Source organism: Lycorma delicatula, chromosome 1 (assembly GCF_047948215.1).
Source record: "Lycorma delicatula isolate Av1 chromosome 1, ASM4794821v1, whole genome shotgun sequence".
NCBI lineage: Eukaryota > Metazoa > Arthropoda > Insecta > Hemiptera > Fulgoridae > Lycorma > Lycorma delicatula.
The window spans coordinates 371,808,123-371,828,070 of NC_134455.1; the positions used below are offsets into that span (position 1 = coordinate 371,808,123).

At 30.9% G+C, this 19,948-nt stretch overlaps 1 protein-coding gene and 2 non-coding genes across 3 annotated transcripts in view; 2 read left to right on the forward strand and 1 right to left on the reverse strand.

Annotated features, from left to right (window-relative positions):
• The window catches only part of Chsy (Chondroitin sulfate synthase), a 404,851-nt gene that overhangs the window by 9,685 nt on the left and 375,218 nt on the right, over window positions 1–19,948 (forward strand). The gene's annotated exons all lie outside the window — the stretch shown is intronic.
• On the forward strand, window positions 12,794–12,955 carry LOC142318674 (U1 spliceosomal RNA). Its single transcript, XR_012755033.1, has one exon. It is a non-coding gene; the product is annotated as a U1 spliceosomal RNA (small nuclear RNA).
• Window positions 18,471–18,632, reverse strand: LOC142318675 (U1 spliceosomal RNA). Its single transcript, XR_012755034.1, has one exon. It is a non-coding gene; the product is annotated as a U1 spliceosomal RNA (small nuclear RNA).

The following is a 19,948-nucleotide window of genomic DNA, read 5'->3' on the forward strand; positions in this document are numbered from 1 at the left end:
ATCTTAACATCATATAGTCTTAAAATACCGTTATTTATTATAAACTTTTGAGAAAATTTTATATCACATTTTTGTAGGCTTATTTACATTAGCTTACAAGATTACCAAATGTACATTCCCCTAAATTTTATTTCTTATTAATTTTAGAAAGAATACGAAAATTTATTAAATGAAAGAATTTTTCGTTGGTCTTCTAATGATAACTCAAATCGACCTTCAGAAAACGTTCTACCAATATCTATCCAAGGCAAACCAAGATGCAGTAGTTTACACAGATTGGTCAAAACAGAATGATATTGTTGAATGCGCATTTGTTGTTAATAACAGAACCTATATGTTCGGCCTGCCCTGGTATTACAAGTGTCTACACTGCTGAACTGTACTCCATCAATAAGGCTTTGAATATCATTAACCAAAAATACCGTCACATCCTTATTTGTAGCGATTCATGTAGTGCACTCCAAGCATTAAAAGATTTGTATTCTAGACCGAAATTCATAATATAATCACTGAGTTCAGTAACACATAAGTAAGTTTCTGCTGGATCTCTAGCCATGTGGGAATCCCGGGTAATGAATATACGAATTCCACTGCTAAAAACGCATTTAGTCAACCGTCTTTCACCACTCGTGTTACTATTACCGATTACCGATTTTGTTAATTCTGTTAAACACAATTTTCTAGCAAAGTGGCAAGGTGACTGGACTGCTACAGTAGAAAATTAAACTCCGATATAGCAAGGATACTGTGCTGCTATGGAGCTCTTCAATCAGGAATAACCGTCGAGAGAAGGTTATTATGCACCCATTTGTGTTCGCTGCCACTGCCAACTAACGATACACCACATCCTTGTAAACTGCGTGTGTAATGTGACATTACGTCTGAAATCTAAATCAGGAGCTAACATCCAAGGTATTCTAGGAAATAATATGAGGATGTTGTCGAATATCTTGTTGTTTCTTAAAGCCGTACATCTGTATTCGATTATTTAATAACTATTATAATATGATTTTTTTAGTATTTTATATTATGCTTTACTTTTTCCTATTTTTCCTTTGTTATTATGCGGTTTGTCTGTTAATTTGATTTTTATTTTTCTGTTATTTAATTTATATATCCGTCGTATTTAGCGTATGTTGTTTTAGAATTAGTTTATTTCTTGTAGAATCATTACTTCCGAGTGCTAATAACGAATCTTAGTTGTGTGCCTAAAACAAAAAAAGGAAACTAAATTAATGATACGAAGTAAATTTAGATTCAAGAAAAAAACATCCAAGTCTGTAATCTTCAACGCATTTCAGCCTAAATACTTTTTTGTAGACTTTTAACTTTCTTACATATCTAGTTCATTTCTGTTGTTAGCAAGTTCCAGAAGTTAGCCTACCAAATCAGAAATTTATATGTAAGAAATATCTGTATTTATAAACATACATTACACTACTCATCTCACCCATTATATAGGCTTATTACTTTGCTTCTATATTCGGTATCTGAAAAATTCTCTTCAGCATTCAAAAGCAATCATTATGCACTGTGTCTGATACTTTGTTGTGTACATAGAGAATACGTAGTCAGGGTGGATTTAGATGTGAATTTTGGCTCTGAATGAAGATCAAAATATGAACTGATCTCTCTTACTTGTTGTTTACTTGTTTGAAAGTTTGCGAAACTGAGCTAAGGGGGGGTTCTCGGCACACTCGTGACGTAACATGAATTACAAAATAATTTATTAGACTATTACTTTGTAATAGCTTGCTATAAAGAAAATGGAATAAGTAGTAAATGCAAGTTTATCATCTGCTACAAGACCAATATATCTCACTTGTACCCCAATCTAACGCTGTAATTGTAGAAGAGAATCGAAATATGAGGAAGCTAGAGAAGTTCAAAATGAGGAACAAGGTAATCCTACTTTTGAAGCAAATACCTCTTCCGGTGAATCACATCTGATAGAAAACTCAAGATGAATTAAATAATATTATTGGGAATTTGAAATTGTCCAAAAAATATTCAAGCTTTTAGCTTGTTTTATGAAAGACTGGAACCTTCTTTAGAACGACACTAAAGCGGTGTTTCTTTGGGAACGTTTCAAGATTTCTACTCTAAAGAAAATTATATAGAGTACTGCACAACATTTGCGCTGTAACGGATGTAATTGGTCATACATACAAAAAACAGACTGGAGACTGTTCATTAATTCTTTGAAAACTTGTTTGAAGTCGCTATATTTTGGCAAAGAGGGAAAAATTTCTGTACCTACCGCAAGTTTATGAAATTAACATATAGGAAACACTAAAATATTAAAATTTTGTCAGGAAAAAAATGATATAAAATATTGTTGGACTAAATTTGAATTTAAAAGTCACTACATCGAATTTAAAGTCACGGCATCAATGAGTTTCCAGCTGACTATACTAAATTTTGTTGTTTCTTGTACGAGTGAGACAGCAGATACAAGACAAATCATTTTACTAAGAAGAAACGCTCAAAATGTGAATCACACGTCTGGACAGAAAGATGTTGTACATCTCTCACTAACCAACTCTGAAATGATTCTTTTACATTTATTTCATATAAAATTAAATCTTTTCCAAAACGTTGAAAAGACGATAGCTAAAAAAAAATGCTTGATTTCACCGTTTGAAGGAAAAATTTCCTGATATTAATATTGCTAAAATAAAGGAAGAAATTTTTTTGGTCCTCTAGATAAAAACTTTCAGAGAAATATTTAAAATATGTAAAGCCAGGTCATTAGAGCTGGCTTTACAGCTCTAAAACATATCGTAAATATGTTTTTTGATTGGACTTGGACGCTGAAGAGAAAAGTTCCAGATGCAAAAATAGAAAGAAAAAATAACAATCATCACATATGAAATGAGCTGAGTAGGGTTGTAATGTTATATAAACGTTTAATTGCTTTTTCATATTTAACCTTTATGTCACAAAAAAAACCTTGAGTAATAGAGTAAAATTAATTAGACATTTGAATTCAACATGAGAAGTTTTATTAAGATCAGATATTTTCCCTCTTGTACGAGAAAAATTTCATTTTGTTCCCTAATGTAATAGTTATCAATTTACTTTTTTGTTTACGAGGGTCATTCAGTAATTAACTCAAATATCTGTGGAGGGAAAATGGTTGATAAGAGGGTTATTATACTTTCAGAACAGTAAATTGGTTACCTTATGATGACTTTTGATCCGATTTTTGAATAAAATTGTTTTTGGACTATAACTTCAAAATAATTTTAAGATGGGAAGTCCTCTTGAAGTTTTTGAATTAGTTGAACAGCATTCTGTGATCCGTTTTTTGGGTTTTTCGAAGGTGAAAACCAGTTAACATCTATTTTCGTATGATCAAACAATATGGACAAAGAATATGAACCGTAGAAACTTTTACAAGTGGGTAGAAAGATTTAAAGACGTTCGAACTTCACTGACTGACGAACACCGTCCAGGACTTCCAAGTGAAGTTTCAACTCCAACGCTTGAAACTCGTAAGACTCTTTCAACCAAGAAGACCTACGAATTACAGTTGATATTATAGCTGAAAGATTGCAAGTAAGTGTCGGTACACTTCATAACGTTGTCACCAACAAGCTGAAGTACCATAAAACTTAGTACTAAGTATCTTTTATGCAATTCGCTTTTAATCTTGTAAATTCCAAGAAAATTGACAGACCATCATAATGAGAAAAGACTTCGCATATCCACAGAGCTGTAACAAAGCAACACCAAAAATATGACGCTTTTTCCACAGTATTCTAACCTGTGATGAGACATGGAATCACCATTACGAACTGGAATCAGAAAGGCGGAGTATGTAGTCGAGCTCACCTATAAAGAAAAAATTCCGAACCCGACCACCAACAGAAAAAATCATGATGACAATCTTTTGGGATGCAAAAGGCCCGATTTTTTTAGCTATTCTAGAATTCCAGTGAACAATAAATAGCGCATACTACTGTGATATGCTTATCCATTTCGTCGATAAGCATGACGAAAATGCAAGAGCTTGAAAATGGATCTCAGCGCCAAGACATCACTCGGTTTCACACAGCTCAAGTATCTAAAGAAACCATCGAAAAATTGGATCGGGAAATACTTCCTCACTACTTACACAGTCCTGACTTCGTCCTATCAGATTTCCATTAGTTTGGTCCACTCAAGTAGACGTTACGTGGCAAGAAGGTTAATGGCATCAAAACAAAATTTCTTTGTAGCAGGCATAAATAAGCTGATTGAAAACTGGGGTAAATGTATTTTTATGTTGCTGGAAATTATGTTAAATGTGAAAAAATGTCACTGATTAAATAAACCATTTCAGCCCATAAAAAAATCATCGAAACTAGTCGGCTTGATTGTTATTAAATCTTGGACATACTTTTAAAAACAACAGAAACATATTAATTTGAGTATGTAAAAACATCAATAAAACGGATAAATATTCTATTGTTTCCTCTACCCCAAAAAAGAGTTCAGGTCCTTAAACTACATAATTTATTTTTTTAAATTTGATATCTTTTATTTAAAAATTCAATTTTTTCTTTATTATTAAAAAAATAAATATTCAACCAGTATTTATTGATTTAGATTTATTGCTGGTAAAAATATTTATCTGTCTTAAAAATATATATTTTTTAAACATATAAATTTATTTTTCATGCGTAATATAGTTATGGAATACTCAAACATAAACAATATTTTAAATACTCTTTGTATTTGGTACACTCTCTCCGAAGTAATTAATTTGAAACAGTTTAAATTTTGAAAAACATTAAAAAACTGAATTCACACATCCTTTAAAAATTACGAAAATAGATTTAAATTAGGTTAAATTGACTGCCTTAATTTACACAAACACATTATCCTCCCACTATTGTCAATTTTGTAAATTTTTTTGTTTGTTGTTTGTTGACTATTTATGTTTATAAGTAAGAATTTTTACTCCACAAGTAAACATGAGAGAGCAAATGTTTATAATATTGGTTGTAATTTGATTGCTTGTCATTTTAACAGAGAATACGATAAAAAGTAGATACCAGAACGTTTATTAGCGTTGAAATAATACCGGTATAGTGTCATTTATAAGGAGTTGTTTCCTACCTATACAGTTTGAAACACTCTTGAAATAATATATCGGTATAGTCAAGCCAATGATAATATAAATCTAAAATTAAAAAATTTTAATAAAAATTAAAAAACTTAATAGTATTTTTAATGGATTGAAGTAATTTCATGGACAAGCTGAGTAATTTAAAAAAAACAACCTGTTAGAAATTTTTTCTTCCCGATTTCTTTGTCGGCTGCTTCTGATAACAGAAGAAAATTACTGCTACCAGTAAAATAATTATACTCTCAAATTTTTATGTTTTACGAAGTTTTGGGATATTACTGAATATAGAGATACTAAAATCTTATTTGAAAAAAATTATATGTACGAATAACTACTTACCTTTATGTTATATGAAGTTTTTTATTAGGAAATTTGGTATGGTAGCTTGTATAATAGGGGGATTAATTCAGTTTAATTATAAAAAAACTTGGTATAATGGGTATGTTAATAATTGAAAGGGTGTTTCTTATAAAATTTTGATAAATTTAGGAAAACTAATCGTCCGTGTTATTTAGCTTATTAAAATAATAATATATAGAAATAACTATCGTAGATATTTTTAGGGAAATTGTTCCGTATAATTTGGGAGTAAATTTCCGTAAAACGTTACGTGGCTTACCTCATAAATTATTTACAAGTCACCTAAAAAAGATATCGCAAATACAGAGTGTCCCTTATAAAACGCAACCCATCAATCACTCATCCATGAAATTTCAAAAGTCAAGCTTACTCCCCTACTCGTTACTGAAATGGACTCGTCTAACATCTGAACAACGCGGCGACGCAGTAGAACACTACCGATAGTAACAACAATGCTATCATAACGTTCAGTGTATTGCTAGAAACAAGATGGTGTTTTCGCTAGATGAACGTGTTTTCATTGTCGAGTCGTACTTCAGTACGAAATCAGCGGTTGCAGAGTAAGATTTGTTTCGCCATAAGTACCCAGATAAACCAGCTCTTAACAAAACATCAGTATTAAGGTTAGTCGCAAAATTTAGAGAGACTGGTTCTGTTAATAACAAGGAACACAAAAGATCTGCGTCAGTGTTGAATACAGATACAGTCACTGAAATCAAAGACCGATTACTCGCCTCGCCAAATAAATCGATCAGACGTTTGTCTGCTGAAATTAATTTGTCTAAACCAACTGTTCATCGAGCGACCAAACAATTACAATTACGACCTTATCGCATTCAAACGGTTCATCGACTTCTTGAGCCCGACAAAGAAAAACGGCTACAATATTGCCAATGGTTACATCGATTTCTGCGTGAGGGAATTAATGTTATGGATTCGTTATTTTTCACAGATGAAGCACGGTTTCATTTGGATGGCTACGTAAACAGCCAAAACAGTAGAATTTGGAGTGCTGAAACTCCCCACGTTTATCGCGAAAAAGAATTACACCCGCAGAAGGCGTATGGTGCGCTATATCACGGAATAAAATAATCGGTCCTATTTTTTTCGAGTACACCATTAATGCAGAACGATATCAGGATATTTTATTTCAGTTCATCGCACTCTTGGAAGTGGAAGACAGACACTGCTGGCTACAACATGACGGTGCGACATCGCACTACACAGATTCAACTTCTGATTTCGTTGAGGAATTCTTTGGTAATCGTGTTATCGGTCGAGGCTTGTGGCCACCAAGATCTCCAGATTTGATTGCGGCGGATTTTTTTCTATGGGGTTACCTCAAAGAAAAAGCCTACAGCAACAAACCACGAACACTTGAACAATTGAAAGTCAATATTGAACAAGCTGTATTAAATATCCAGCCACAAACTTTGAAAAAAGTTGCAAGAAACGCTGTAAAAAGAATTGAAGCTTGTATTCAAGAAGATGGCGGCTACTTCCAACATTTACTCTAAATGTAAGGTAATGGATGGTAATAATAAAAATTACATTTATATTTACACATGCCTTTTTATTATTTCAATACCTACCAATATAAGGTTGGGTTGCGTTTTATATGGGATACCCTGTACTTACGATCGACAAAAATTCTAGCATAAAGCACTTTACTGAATATGGCCTAACACAGAAATTAATCTTATCCCCTCTCTCATTCTTGGTGTACATAGTTTACTAAATCAAAAAAAAAAAAACAAGAAACTGTGATATAATATTTTTCGCTAATAGTTTAACCTTGCATTTAATGAACTGCAAAAGGTCATTTTTTACTCCACGTCTGTGTTCCAAACTAGAAAAAGTATATAAAATAAAATATCTTGGTGTCTGGATAGACCCTCATCTTAACTTGGACGTGCACATTATGTGTGCAAAAGAATTAAACACTTAATTCTTAACTCCATCAAATTAGTAAACTAAAAAATAACAGTATCGCTGGACTTGTATATTTTGCATATGCCCAATAAATATTGCATTATGGAATACGTTCATGGGGTGGGGCAATAAACGTGCACTTTAATAAAGCGTATGTACTTCAAAAAAACTTAATAAAATCAGCCTTTAATAGGCCCAAACTTTACCCTATAGCTGACCTATTCTGGGAATTTAACATGTTAACAATGAGAGTTCTACGTCAAAAGCATTGTTTTATATATTAAAACAAAAAATATAAACCTCTTTAATACCTGTGATTCAATATATAATCTGAGGCCATCTAGTATCACCTTTATAATACTTCGAAATGACCTATCAGTCTGCATTTCATGTATATTTCTGCTAAACTAATAAATCTTATTTCTGTTAAATTTATGTATAGCTGAGTTAACAAAAAACTCCTTAAAGAAATAGATGGGTGGATAATTACAAATAATGTGTACAAATCAGTATTATTAACATGTTTTTGCCATCCTGTCTAAACGATATATTATTAGTTAATTTTTTAATCTAGTGGTGGCTTGTAATTAAAATTAATCGGGGTGCTGTTCCAGAAAATATTTAGCCTTTGTTTTAAAACTGCGTAAAAGGAAGCAAACGTATAAAAAGAAAATTTATTCAGAAACTTGATAAAATCCTGAAAGAACTAAATCAAATATTTTTTATTTACTTTAACCTAAATTGTTACAACTATGGTTAAAGTTTTCTGTAAAATAAAAAAAACCGAATTGATCAAATAGGATAGCTAGTAGTAGTACAGTCAATTTGTATTTTTATTTGAAAATCCTTACCTACCGATTGATGTTTTTTCCATATGTTAGGGGTGATGAGGGAAGCTTAACTCCAGATTTTTAGCATCCCCCTCCCATAGATTTTTGAAAAACTCAAAAAGTTTTTGAAATGCGTTTTTCTCTGAATCTATACGTTTTAGAGAAAAGATTTCAAACAAAAAATGTAGAGGACATTCTCCTCTACAATTAATGTCTTTAAAGTTATGCCGTATAATTTTAAATTGAAATACTAGGTGGAGCTGAAGTTGTAAAAACGTGTTTTTCGGGTATTTCACCGGAATAAATTGTTTTTCGTCTGTATTGCATTTGGAAACGTTGTTAATCCCAAAAAAACAGACAACTTTTATTTAAACAATTTTCTTGTACGACTTACCGTTTTGGAGCTGTAGCTTGTGAAAGTGTGAAAATGTTGTGAATTGGGCACGTGTTCGAAACCGGTCTACTCGTTTACAACGTTTTTTACAACTTCAGCGCCACCTAGTATTTCAATTTCAAATTATACGGCATAACTTCAACGACATTAATTGTAGAGGAGAATGTCCTCTACATTTTTTATTTGAAAAACTTTTCTCTAAAATGCACAGATTCAGAGAAAAACACATTCAAAAACTTTTTGAGTATTTCGAATTTTTCAAAATCTATGAGAGGGGGATGTTAAAAATCTGGAGTTAAGCTTCCCTCATCACCCCTAACGCATGGACAAAAGATCAATCGGTAGATAAGGATTTTCAAATACAGCCTACTTTGATGACAAATTGCCTGTACTAAAGCAGAATAATAATATAATTCTACACTTTATCACATTCAAGAATATAGTACAAGGTTTTTAACCACAATTCTTGCGGAGTAAAGAAAAAACTACCTTCCACCAGCACGACAGGGTTGGCATTGCGGGAGCAAGAGTGCTCTCTATCCCTCACAGCCTCGTGTGCAACTTCCTATGTGCGCATGCGCACAACAGCCAAACACCACGCCGCTGGAACTGTAAATGCACAATTCCATACAAAGATTTTTGTATCTCTTTCATAAACTGGGGAATGGCTACTGACATTAAGCTTAAGGATTATTATATATTGTACAAGTATAAAGAAAGAATTAAAGAAAAAAGGACTCAATATATTAAAAGTTATCGATAATGTTGTGGAAATAGGGGGAGCTGCAGTTCCACAGAGCCTGTACGCGAGTCGTCACTGTTCTAATCCAATCTTAATACGTTTAGGTTTGTTATATAAAATCCTATAACGGAGCTAATTCAAACTAAGAAAGACAAACTTATTAAGGATAAATTTGTAATTATAATTAGTCAATATTAAAACTAAGATTAATTAATTAGCATTATTTTTTATTATTACAAAGTAGTATTAACTATTTAACATTATTAATTTTACTCCAATTTATACAATATATTATAAAACTGTACAATATAAATATTATTTATATCATCTTCGTATTCTTGTACCTTCTTGATATTAGTAAATCTAGAATGCTGAATTTTAATTCATGGTTAGAAGTGTTCATTTGTTATAGCATTTTTTTTTTTTTTCACTTTTAAGACCATAATGGATTACTATAGTTCATTTTTTTTGGCAAGTTCTTTCTTTTCTTGTTGATTTGTTGTTTTTCAGCTTTTCCTTTTTTCCAGTAATTTCTAAAGATTTCAGATCTTCTTGCCCTTTCTTGTTCAGAGTACACCCGGCTTATTGTTTTCTTGGGTTTTGATAGGAATTTTCTTTCTTTATTTTTTAATTTCTCATAGTTTCCGGTTTTCGTTTTTAGGTTTTCATGAGGTATGTCTAATTTCCTCCATGTCTTTCTGTACTTCGTTTAACCAGTTCGGTCTGTTTTTCTTGTTCCAGAAAAGTTTGATTATCCGTCTGATAAGTCTGGTCTTTTCCATTCTGAAAATATGTCGTAGAAAGGAAATTCTCTTCTTTCTAAATTTATTAGTTATCGGGATGATCGTTTTGTAAATCTCTTCGTTTGGAATAATTCTCGAAATCCCGTCTTTTTTAATGTTTTTCCCGATGTATCGTCGTAGAAACTGTCTTTCAATCTGTTCCAGTTTGTCGATAAAGCTTGTCCGGTACGGTCCAAACATGGTTTCGCATCTGTAAAGTATTTCTGGTTGGATAACTGGGTTATAATGTCTTATTTTTGTGTTTATGGACATGCATTTTTTATTACAGATGTTTTGTGTTTTTGTGGCTTTGATGAGCTTATTTATTATTTCATTCCAGTTCGGATTTCCTTGGAGGTTGTGTGTGATGTTTTCCCACTAATATTTAAAGTTTTCTAATAGTTCTATATCATTATTGTTTATCTTTACTTCGCTTATGCATAGTGGGTCTCTCACCATAATTTTGATTTTTTCGTATGACATTTTTAAACTATTTTTTCCTGCAATCTCTTCCAGTGCTGACAGTTGGTATCTAGCCAATTCTATAGTTTGGGCTAGTAGGGCTAAATAGTCCGCAAAGCCTAGCCAATTTATTGAGATATCTTTTCCTATTTTAACGTTATCTTTATTTAATTTTTTCCAATCCCGTATTATAAATTCAAGGGCACAGTTGTATAAAAGCGGAGACAGTCCATCTCCTTGTCTCAGTCCTGTTTTGATGTCGAATGGATCAGATATTTCTCCCCTGAATTTAACCTTGAATTTGGTATCCGTTAGTGTTAGTCCGATGATTTTGACTAGTTTTGGGTGAAGCCCTAAATTTCTCAGGATTTTTAGCAGGGATTCTCGAAGTACACAATCATATGCTTTCTTGAAATCAATAAAAGACACTACCAGTTGTTTATTCCTTAGTTTATGATACCTTATAATTAATTTTAAATTTAGAATTTGTTCTGGGCATCCTCGCCATGGTCGAAATCCCCCTTGGTATTCCCCTAGTTCTTGTTCCAGTTGGTCTTTGATTCTGTTGTAAATTATTCGTGATAGAATTTTGTAAGTGCAATCTAGTAAGGAAATTCCCCTATAGTTATCAGGGTTGGTTTTATCACCTTTTTTATGTAGAGGGTGGATTATTGCGGTTTTCCATTCTTCCGGAAATTCCTCCTTGTGCCATATTTTTACCATTTCTTTATGGAGATTTGTGTGTACTTTTTCTGACGCGTTCTTCCATAATTCTGCAGTCAGGAAATTTTCTCCACTTGCTTTGTTGTTTTTCATTTGCTTCAGAGCTATCATTACTTCTGCTAATGTTGGTGGAAGGATGTTTTGTTATAGTATTATATTCATTTTTTTTAAATCTTTCCTCCTTTTTCTAAGACAATAAATTAAAATTTTTATTGATCTCAATCTTTAACAATTAAGAGTTTGTTTATAAGAACTAATTTTTAAAAAGTAGTTTTAATTTTTAAATTCCCGTTTTAGAAATATTATATAAAGTGGATCATACCTGCGCACAGGTTATCATTTGCAGGTATGTTTGATAACTATATATTCTTAATTCTTTTTTATGTCATATTCTGTACAAGGGAAATAAAGATTTATACATTCAATTTCCTCTCTATTTCTACTATAAACTTAATTTTTTTTAAATATTTCTGTAAGTGAGATTATTAACCTGGCATTAACGAGGTTAAAAGTAATTTTTAATCATTATCAGATAATTAAGGAATAATAATGGTTTCAACGATTGGTTTACTATGTCTTAGGTACTAATGTTTCTATCAACATTTTCTCTCAGTACGCCACTTTTGTACAAAATCAAGTAATACAATTATCAGATGAATAAAACAACCAGAAAAAGTTGGATATCATACATAAAGGAATTTACCAATCATTTGAAAATAAAGTAATAAATTAGTGCTCTCTATGTTACGACAACGAAAAAAATATTTAAAAAAATTACAAATCTGTTTAATGATTGGGAATTTACAAATTGATTAGTAAAGCCAGTAACTAATATCCATAACTTCGGTGTGCAGAGTAAGCTAATAGAAAAATGAGAAACTACGAGTATAATAAAGAATGATGCTCGACTGCTTTGTTGAATAATGATAGTTGATTAACATCTAAAAGCCTTCCAGTTTTTAAAAATAATTAGAAATCTTTCTTTAACAATAATTTTTTTTATCATATGAACGTCAAATAGTTATTCATAAAAAAATTAAGTAGTTTTTTAAAAATTATATTGTAGTCTTAATAAAATGTGATACACATTTAGTTGTCTATTTTATCTTCAAGTCTAATATAAAAAATACAATCCCTATTTCAGACATATTGCAGCATTAAAAAAGAATCTTACTGTTGTACTGTTATTAGTACATACCCTAGCGGTATGCAGTAGAACTAAATGCCACTAGCCAATATATTTTATTAGATTTGACAACATATTAGTTTAAATGTTGTAAAAAGTTGCTATTACTTTATTATTACTCTATTATTATTTTGTTTATATATAATTAATTCTAATTGAACGTTTTAGTTGGTTTAAATTACAATTTTTACACGATAATGCTGTAACTTCTCGATGGTGGGGTAGTTGAATTTTATAGGGGCTATTGTTAATATACTATTACAATCATACTTACCTGGCGTGGAGGTTACCGTGATCATGAAGGCGGTTTCTCCAGGGTGAGGCTGGTCCATTGCACTTCGGATTGGTTGACCCCTGCGAATATCCCAAATGTGGATATCTCGGGCGCGTAATTTTTGAGAGTCGGGACTGCGTTCGCGCTGTCCCGTTTTAATGTATTTAAACTTTGTCACCATTTGCCCTTCTATTATTAAGAATCGTTGCGGGCGGCGAAATTTAACGTTCTTGACACCTAGACTTTAAATTCGGCGTGATTTGCTGGGATGTCGAGTATACCGCTAAACCATCCGGGTGGAGTTGTTAATTTGCAAAATTCCGGTGTTATCCATTCTGTTATAGGTTTGAACTGATTTATTAAAATTTTATTAGCAGAACATGTTCAGATTCAAAGTTAAATTATTTTTATCACTTTTGAACCGTTATTTTTTACGATACGAAGTCGAAGTAATGGAAAAGTATTGTGAAACATTTTAGTTTTCGGATTTTAACGGAAATATCCATTTTGACTGACTGACAGTCGCGTCTGCTGTACACGTACGTATTATGTGTGTACGTATGTATCTTGCATAACTCAAAAACGAATAGCCGGTAACTGTTGTTATAATAGCATCTAGTTTTGCAGCTTCCTTCCTTCCTATATTCATGCAATCGAAATTAATATTAGAATTTTAATTAATGAATATTTGAAGATTTTTAAGGGAAGGCAGATTCAAATTAGACTTCATTTCTTTTTGTTTTTTTTTTTTTTAAGTTAAATATATTGATTTAATAATTATATTAACCCGTGATTGTAAAAAACGTTTTACAATAAATAATATTTCATTGATAATAAATAAAAAATTATTAGTGAAATAAAATTAAAGTAAAAAAAAAAATAATAGATTTAGCGAAACATCTGATGGGCTAATATTAATTGGAAATTATAATTACGAAACGTATTATTTTTGGATTTTCTTAAATTCTTATAACAATTTTTTTTATTTGAAAAAAAATAAGTATATTTTTGAATTCAGTTAAAAATATATTTTATTTTAAGCGATTGTCGATAATTTTTTTTTCAAGATTTCTGGTGTGTAGTATGAATTTTGTTAATAATAATTAAACTATTCCGTTTAGTGGTTAAAAATTCCTGTATACTGGTTAAAAATATTAATTTTGGCCTTATGGTGTAGAATAATCAGTTTTTATTATTGAATTATTTAGCAAACCATTTATTTAAAGAATAATCTAGTGACTTTTACTCTAACCTAATATATTAGTTAAGATTGTTGAATTAATAATTGTATATTTTAGCAATTGTAGAACTGCCCACCTTTTTATTAAAGAATGGGAGGATCGTATCTCACTTTCAAATGAATTGTAGCATAAATGTGTATATGTAATTTAATAGACGTACAAGGAAGTCAAATCATGACCACATCAGATTTTTTAAATTATATATATTATTAACTTTCCCACGCATTCGTATTATTACTTTTATTATCTTCCTTGTTTTATAAATTCCATTATGTCCCGTGCATTATTTATATTTATTGCATTATTAAGTACCATGTTCAAAATATTACGTGCATAATTTTCTTTTTCTGTCTGGTTTAATCATATAGCAATTATATGAGGTTTGTACCTATTATTAAAATTAACTGTTTGGCCAGTGTATATACTATGCAAGTCATTTTATACACACTAGAACCGTTGCACTTATCTTTTTGACGTTAAACCGTCTTTAAAATCACACTGAAACATACGGGAACCAGAAAAGAAATTTGTAGAGTAATGAAAAGGTCTATATCGTCCTACCTTAATAAAATCCTAACTATTAGTTTCAGAAACGTAAATGCGGTGTCATTTTATAACTTACACGGTCAGCTTACCGATACGACTTAAATTTGCGTCAGTGGCGAGCGGGTAGGCGGCACACCGTAGGAACTGACAAAACTGACGCTTTCGCTCATTTCCATTTAGTGTAGCTCACTGCTTAGATGTGACAGCGCGGTGATTCCTGTGTTTATAGTTTGTCGATATAAATCGATTTAAGTAATAATAAGTGTATTTTGGATAATATTTACGTATAAAAATTAAAGTAAACATATAAAAAAAGGATAAAACTTCAATGTCAGCCTTAGCCCGCTCAAAAGCCAGCGGGGAATAGAAATTACTCATATCGTTGGAAAGGGAAAGTTATGGGCCATGCACAGATACCCCAATGTCCGGTGCCAAGTGAGCAAGACTGTTTCGGGAGCGTCGCAAAGCTGGCACGGCGCGCTCAATGAACGACGCCGACAACGCGTGCTCCTCTACCGCTGCTTGTTATGCCTTATGTCTCTTACTTCTCATATCACAGCCAATGTTGAACAAAATTTGTTCTCTCTGAAAAATATTAGTCGAAATAATTATCATTACCATTTAGTGTCTGTTTTATGTTAAAATTAAATTAGTACGCAATCAATGCCGCGTGTTTATTTCAATAAATTGGTCGGTCTGATATACAGACCGATCAATTTATCTGTAGAGTTGGCCAAATAAAAGAATTAAAATTCTCCATTGAAGTGTTTCAAAAAATAGTGTTTGTTCAAAAAATGCAATGATCGTTTTCCCATTTAACTCTTCAAATAAGCTTTCGCAAGTATTTTGAACATTTAAGTAGTAAAATTACGAAAGATAGACAAAGTAATGAAAACATCAAAAGCAGATAGAGATAAACAATGAAATGTAGAGATCGTACAATTTGAATGAAATCCTTGAAAAATTTTAATGTGCAATGTAACCCTTTATAATAGTAAAGCAGACATTAAGAAGAACAGAAAGAATAAGAGTAGAGAAGTATAAGATGTGGTGCAACGTTTAAAAATTTGAAGTGAATAGATCTTAAAAAGAAAGGAAGAGGAAACAAATTTGTGAAATAATCTATAGAATAATTATGTTGGTGGGCCGTGCAATAAGATATTCAGGATTACTTATTTTAGTAATAAACGAACATGTAGAAATAAAGACTGTAGTGAAGGAAAAAATTAGGAGATTATGAAACAAATAATTGAGGATATAGTATGTAGTACTAAAAATGGAAAAATGGAAAAGCATTAAAAAAAAATGGAAAGTAGCATTAAACCAGTCGATTGATGGCTACCAAAAAAAGTTGCAAAAACTTTAATTTGAAGTGTTTTTAATTACTTTTTAGACAAATTACCTAATCATAAGATAGATTTCAATCTAATTTTAAAACTGGTTTAATAAATTAGGCCTATTACTCTTTTTTCCTAAAAAAAAAAATTGTTTTGATAAGATAATTATTTTTGAGAATAATTATCAAATATACCGCTGGGATAAAAGGTCTCAATTTTAAGCTTTATTAATTTCCAGGTAAATTCCCGAATATTGTTACCATTTTTTCTCGTTTTCATAAGTTAATATTTTTTATTTCTTATTAAAAGAGCATGGTTACTTTTTAATTTAAAATTAATTTGTATGTTTTCGTGCTTCTTCGTTATTTTAAATTATAAAACTGTACATTATAATATTTAAAACTACAGGTAATGATATAACTTTACGAACAAAATTATTATTAAGCAGGTTATTTCAAGATACTTGACGTTATTGAATCCAGGGCTTATTTTACGTATTTTTATTCACTTTTATATTCATTACTCACTGCTATTGTATAATCTGAACATACTCGTTCAACAACCATACCTATTTTTAAGACGAGATAAATATTAAAAAGCACGACTGCTGAAAAACATAGCTCTTTTTGTTTTGGTTTGGTTGCATCATGATTTTATATAGTAGCACCTACCATATTTGAATTTTGAAAATCGGACGATTATTTGCAGAAATATTATAAGAGCACCTCATTCTCATTTCACCTCCAAAACAGCGCCCCGTTTGTTACCAGTTGTTGCAGATGACTGGTCTCTAGCCTCGCACGAAATGTTTGCATCTAAAATAGCCTCACACTCATCCCCCTATGCGAAGCCCATTATTATTACATAGAAATCTGTTAAACAGATTTTTTTTTAAATTTATTTTATGTAACAAAAATTTAATTCTATTATTTTTATAATATTATTCATTCGAATCATTCAGTTCACTCAGCTCGCACAGGTTACAATTCATTAATTAATTCCGTTCATTAAAGTTTGTGCTTCAACCGGCAAATCTCCACTACTGCATATATTTTTTATAATTATATGTATATTGTCGCGTGTTCACGGCTCGATCAAGATATAGAGAGATATCCTGATAAGATAAGTCCAACGGTTTTAGTATGTATAAAATGACTTGCGAATCGTTTCATAGTATATACACTGGCCAAACAGTAAATTTTAAAAGTAGATACAAACCTCATATAAATGATATATTATTAAACCGGACAGAAAAAAGAAAATTATACACGTCATATTTTGAACACGGGGGACATGAATATAATGTAATTAATAAAAAAATGAAGATAATAAAAAAGTTAATTCAACAATCTTACCTGAAATATTAGGTTAGAGTAAAAGTCCCTTGATTTTACACTTTTAAATAAATTGTTTAAGAATATATCCAATAAAAACTGATTATTCTACACCATAAGGTAAAAATTAAATTTTTTAACCAGTATACCGGAGTTAAATCGGAATAGTTTAATTATTATAAACTATTATTTATACGGCACTCCACAAATCTGAATCACTTCAGAAATGTCGTGTATATTACTGAAAAAAATTTGTTAACAATCACTTGAAATTGAATACAGTTCAAAAATATATTTTATTTTTCTGTCAAATAATTAAATAAAATTATTTGTTTAAAAATAAATATAGAATTTGCTAAGAAAATCCAAAAATAATACGATTCTAAATTATAATTTTCAGTTAGTTATACTAAAGAATCAGATGTTTCGCCAAATCTATTATTTTTATTTTACTTCTAATTTTTTTTATTATACATCAATGATATATTATTATTGTAAAACTTTTTTTACAATCGGGTTAATAATTATTAAATCATAATATTTAAATTAAAAAAAAAGAAAAGTTAAAACAAAACTTAAAAGGATATGAAGTCTGATTCGAACCGATGTGCCTGGGATTTAAGATCCAAATATTCATTTATTAAAATTTTAATTTCGATTGCAATCAAAAAGGTGCACAACTACCTAGATTCAATAGTGCTAAATACGGCTAATCGTTTTTCTGTAATGCGAGATAGTCAAAACTCTGGATTCAGGGAAGGTCAAAATGAATGGATATTTCCATCAAAATCATATGTTTCTCGGAAAACACCGGTTCAAATCTGATAAATTAAATTTTGAAATTCGCGTTTAATTAATTAATATATATATAATTGCCAGAACATAAAACACATGTTTTCTTATTTTTTTTAACAATAATAAATTTTTATTACTCAGACTTAAATAGACGGCGGTAAGACGGCAAGTTTTGCGTGCTTTTTGATAAGTAGATATAACCCACCGAGGTTACACACACAAGTAGTAGTGAATGCGTTCATCTGATTTTGAAATTGAGAACTTAAAGGTTGAAATCCTAGTAACGGCAGTTAGAGCACATCAATTCCAATCCACCCCCCACCTCCCCACTCTGTGATTCCATAAACTAAACACAGAGATAGAGGAATGACATAAAACAAAGCATCCAGCTTAAAACTAAGATTAATTAACTTATAACGGGACAGCGCGAACGCAGTCCCGACTCTCAAAAATTACGCGCCCGAGATATCCACATTTGGGATATTCGCAGGGGTCAACCAGTCCGAAGTGCAATGGACAAGCCTCACCCTGGAGGAACCGCCTTTTTGATCACGGTAACTTCCACGCCAGGTAAGTATGATTTCAAAAGTATATTAACAATAGCCCTCATAAAATTCAACTACCACGCTATCGAGAAGTTACAGCATTAACGTGTAAAAATTGCAATTTATACTAACTAAAACGTTCAATTAGAAATAATTATATATAAAAAAAATAATAATAGAGTAATTTATAAAGTAATAGATACTTTTTATAACATTTAAAGAGGCAATAATAACTAATTTGTTGTCAAATCTAATAAAATATATCGGCTAGTGGTATTTAGTTCTACTGGATACCGCTAGGGTGAATGAATGTACTAACAACAGTACAACAGTAAGATTCTTTTTTAATGCTGCAATACGTCTGAAATATGGATTATGTTTTCTATATTAGACGTATTGATTAAATGGATTAGTAAATGTGTTGTATATAGTTTTATAAAAACTACAAATATAATAAAAAAAATTTCAATAACGATTTGATGTTTGTATGACAAAAAAATGTTAATAAATTAAAAATAGTGGAAGAATTTTAGATGTTAGTCAACTATTATTATTCCACAACCAAATATGTTCCTTTACTGGAGATACGTTCCAGATATAGATGTGTAGAAAATTAAAAAATACGTCTTTTCATAATAAAATTCGTAATGGTATGTTGTTATAAATTAATTTTAGTTGCCTCATAATATATTTATCAAACTCCTTGGTATCCTTATAAGGTTAAATTAAAAATTTAGTAAAACATTGAACTAATCATACTTTTTTTATTTAATAAACAAATTAGTGACTTTTCCAAAATATTTTTCTAAATATGTTTGTTGTTTCGTTTATAAACACGATTTTTACGTAGATTTCATAAGAAAGCTACCTATTATAATGGATACCATGATTCGACTTCGGGAAAATTTCGACATATATTCGCGTTTCACATCCCCCAGACCCCACAACCACCATCAGTTCAAAAGTTTATATATTTCACTTTCTTGTGGAAACGATAACTGCCGTAATTTTGCACCAATCACTTTCAAATTGATACAAAAATATACCACCCAAAATCTTGGTCAAGTTCGTTAATGGACAAAATCGGACCATCGAAGTATAAATTGGGGGCTTTTTCAAAAAAACTAAATATCGCTATAACTTTCTTATTAAGTAAAATATTGAATTCGTTTAAAGTTCTTACTATTCTTTGGATAAGGGCCAAAAACTATCTAAGTAAATTAAGTTTATCTAAGTAAACGTTTTTGATATTACCAATCACTGGGCCAGGGGGTGGAAAAATTGGGTTTCGAAGACAAAAAATATCATACCTCCCTTAAAATGCACAGTATCGATTCGGTTTAAAGTGG